This window comes from Centruroides vittatus, unplaced genomic scaffold (genome assembly GCF_030686945.1).
Source record: "Centruroides vittatus isolate TY-2023 unplaced genomic scaffold, ASM3068694v2 scaffold_2906, whole genome shotgun sequence".
Classification (NCBI taxonomy): Eukaryota; Metazoa; Arthropoda; class Arachnida; order Scorpiones; family Buthidae; genus Centruroides; species Centruroides vittatus.
The window spans coordinates 437,199-441,474 of record NW_027122695.1 but is presented as its reverse complement, the minus strand read 5'-3'; the positions used below and the strand labels follow the sequence as shown (position 1 = coordinate 441,474).

General features: G+C 34.9%; 1 pseudogene; it reads right to left on the bottom strand.

Annotated features, from left to right (window-relative positions):
• Positions 1-395: 395 nt before the first annotated feature.
• LOC136987929 (programmed cell death protein 6 pseudogene) lies at positions 396-854 on the bottom strand (annotated as a pseudogene).
• Between the last annotated feature and the right edge of the window lie 3,422 nt (positions 855-4,276).

Below are 4,276 nucleotides of genomic sequence, written 5' to 3'. Positions count from 1 at the left end.
ATCCACCCCTTGGATGACCAGGGCCAGAAGGTTTATGTGCTGGGACTGTAATTGTTCTATAATTCAACTTTCTTCAATAACTATACAACAGATCCAGTATAATCCAAGTTTCAGTTATTCCAATTATATCAGGGTCATATTTTGATTGGAGAAGATTTAGTGATGTTATTTTATTCTTTAAGTTCATTATAACATTGTGAAATCTTTACTTATACTTTAAATTTTTAATTAAAACGTTATATTTTACAGCAACGTTCCTAAGGGACTAATGATAATGTAAACGTAATTATATACAGATCATAAATATTTTATATAAAAAGGTGACAGAAAATTTAAGGCTTTCATACAGTTGGCAATAGAATGGAATGAATCTTTTGATTTTTGGTGTAAATAATTTACATTTGTAAACTGAACACTAGGTTTAGGAAATCTTCATAGGCAATGGTGATCCAGCCATAATTCCTGAAGGCAGCAGTCAGAGTCTGTAAATTTATGCAACACTGTATGAAATCATCAAAATTAATAGCTCCTTTATTATCCCTATCGAATTTTCTCATGATCAAGGAATAAAAGTTATTAGAAAGGCGATATCCAAAATTTGTAAGAGCAGTTTGAAGTTTTTTTTCATCAATATTTCCTGAATTATCTCTGTCAAAACTTCTGAAGCAATTCAACCAATCAGTAATGTATCTCCAAAGTGCTGCAAACTCCTCAAAATTGACTGTTCCACCGTTCCTACGATCAAACATTCCAATCATCATCCGAACAGTTTCTGCATTGAAAGGTTTCCATGTACCATTAGATAATGCTCGTTGTAATTCAGTTGCTGTAATACTCCCGCTTCTAACGAGCATTATCTAATGGTACATGGAAACCTTTCAATGCAGAAACTGTTCGGATGATGATTGGAATGTTTGATCGTAGGAACGGTGGAACAGTCAATTTTGAGGAGTTTGCAGCACTTTGGAGATACATTACTGATTGGTTGAATTGCTTCAGAAGTTTTGACAGAGATAATTCAGGAAATATTGATGAAAAAAAACTTCAAACTGCTCTTACAAATTTTGGATATCGCCTTTCTAATAACTTTTATTCCTTGATCATGAGAAAATTCGATAGGGATAATAAAGGAGCTATTAATTTTGATGATTTCATACAGTGTTGCATAAATTTACAGACTCTGACTGCTGCCTTCAGGAATTATGGCTGGATCACCATTGCCTATGAAGATTTCCTAAACCTAGTGTTCAGTTTACAAATGTAAATTATTTACACCAAAAATCAAAAGATTCATTCCATTCTATTGCCAACTGTATGAAAGCCTTAAATTTTCTGTCACCTTTTTATATAAAATATTTATGATCTGTATATAATTACGTTTACATTATCATTAGTCCCTTAGGAACGTTGCTGTAAAATATAACGTTTTAATTAAAAATTATTCTTTAAGCCTTGACTATTCCAATTGATGATATATTTTTGATAATTATTTCCTGATGAGATTTATTTTGTAATGTATATCAACTTGCTGATTCTGGTAAGGTAGGAGAAGGTAGAAAAGTATCCACATAAACCAGTTTTCCCGTATCGATATTAAAAGTTATTCTATTTCGGTCTATTTGTAGAATATCGTTGCGTAGTTTAACTGAATGATTTTGTTTTCTTAATTCAAAATATATTGGTAATAAGTTTTTTCTTCTTTTACGTGATTCCTTAGTGAGGTCTGATGCAATCTGGATGTTTCCCAGTTTTCCAATAATTTCTGTTGTTTCTTTGATATGAAGGAATTAAAAATCTGATCACGGGTCTGTTTATTACTAAATGATAACCAAATCAACGAATCCTGTTATCAGATTATTTGAGTTATATCAAGGATATCTTCCTGAAGTACATTGTGCAGGTTTAATGAAGAGTTAATAAATTTAAGAATTTCTGATTTGGAGATACTATTTGACGTGGGATAATTGTATATTATTATAGTGATGGTCGTTGATCAGGGTATCCATTTTATACTGTATCGGTTCCTTTCCTGATTTTAGGTTGTCGATTTGTAGTTTTAGATTTTCAATTTGACTGTCCATTCTTTGGAATTGTATTTTATTCTCACGTATAGTTTCATGGATTAGATTCAGATCTTCTTTTATAGATTCCATTTGGGTAGATAGTTTATTATTAGAAGTATTAATAAGTTCCAAAATTTTGTACCACAGATCTGTTGTTAGAGTGTGATTCGAATTTGTCAAAGATGATGGATAGACTATATTGGACTCACCTGGTGAATTCTGTAGACTTTGTGAAGTTGTATCCTTATGTTGGTTGTTGATTTCTAAGGATGGTTCTTGTGATTCTTTATCCATTAATAGGTTAAAATCCATTATAAGTTTGGAGTTAGATGCACCTGGTTGAGGCTTTTTACTTTCCGGTTTGGTTCTGTTAAGCGGAGGTCTACCTCGTTTAGCTGGTGAACGATGCATATTTATTAATTGTTAATATTTCTTCGAGAATGATGATTTCTATACAGTTTTAGTAATTTTGGGTTAATAAAATTAGAGAAATGCAGTAGTTTCTTAATTCTTGTTGAAGCACAAAGCAAAAGTCACCAACAGCACCCACTGTCGAGCCACGCCCCCTCCTTATTCAATTTATTATATATTTGTCAACATGGACATTAATTATTAGCAGGACAATTATACTGGTGTTAAGCATTTACACAAGAATGAGGAAATCTTTTCAGAGAAAACAGACTCTCTTTATTAAGCTACCTGAGCTTAATAAAGGGTGTCTGTGATTTCAGAGTCTTCTCTTGAAGCCTTCGGATCAACGAATTTGGTAAGTCCCTTTCAATTTCGGGTCCAGTGTCGGATAGGTGTCTAGATAGGGACAAGGCTAGTTATAAAATTAAAATGATATCGGAAAGTAAGAGTAATTGCAGGCATGGAGAATATGTCAATCGAAACGCTGGAAGAAGTCTTCAACGAGCGTCTAGCAGGGGCCAAGGCATCTCTAGATCAACCAGAAACTTCAATTATCTTGTCTTTTTAAAGTTTTACTTACAAACTAGATGAGGCAGCCTACTTATTTAAACAACTAAAGCAATCCCTATTCAAACTCGCCAATCAAACTGAAAACCTCCAAAATCAACTAGAATCTGCCAGGACTTTAGCTTCCACAAGCCACACCATCCCAAAACGTCGAACCAGACTTATGCAGACGTTCTAAAGCGACCACCTCGTCCCTCTAACGATTGGGTTGTGCTGATATATCCAAAGAAAGAGGAGAATAAAGAAACATTGATTTCTTTCTCTATTTCTTTTATAAATCTGGCCACCCTTGACATTGGAATCGAGCATACTAGGAAAATAAAAAATGGGTATGCAGTAAGCTGCAGCAACCCAGAGGGAGCAACCAGACTGTCAGAGGAACTAAAATCAAGAAGTAACGTAAATATAAGAAAACCCGGATTAAAAGACCCTCGAATTATCATTCCAAAAATACATTGGTATGTTCAAGAGACAGAGATTCGAGATTGTCTTTTAAATCAAGTCAATTCAGCACTTACCCCTGATCATATCAAGCATGTCTTCTTCTTGGGTAAAGAAGAAAACCAACAACGATCCTGGGTGGTAACCATTAGTCCAGAACTAAAGAAATTAATCGCCAAACAAAACGATAAGATATTCATGGGCTGGTTTATGTAAAAAGTATATGTACACCTTTTATAATAGTGAAAAATCAATCTGTTGGAACTATGACCATACAAAAGCCACCTGTGCAAGTTAACCCCACTGTCCTGACTGTGCTTCAGAAGACCATACGTCAAGTGAATGCACAGCCGAACTGGAAAACTTTAGATGCATAAACTGTTTGAGGTACAACTCTAAATGCTGTTCACCAAAATATCAAGTTGACTATGGAGATGGAGTGAGGAGCAGAAACTGTATTGGTTTATATGAGGCGTGTTTTTAAAGTAAGTACCGTTTTAATATAATGCCGCTGGAGCGCTGCAGTCGGCACTTAGTGCATGCGCGCTGTGTACCTACATCTGTTGGGAAGCCACAAATGCCATTACAAAGCCAGTCGACTGTGTTTACTGTTGTTTGTGTGTTATTGAAATGCCGCCGCTCATTGAGAATCCCGCCAACTGTAAAGTGCATGCCGTTATTCGTTTTCTCAGTGCTAAAGACTCAAAAGCGGCTGAAATTCATCGCCAAATCAGTGAAGTTTATGGTGAAAGCGTTATGAGTGTTGGAATGGTACGAAAATGGGTTAGGGCCTT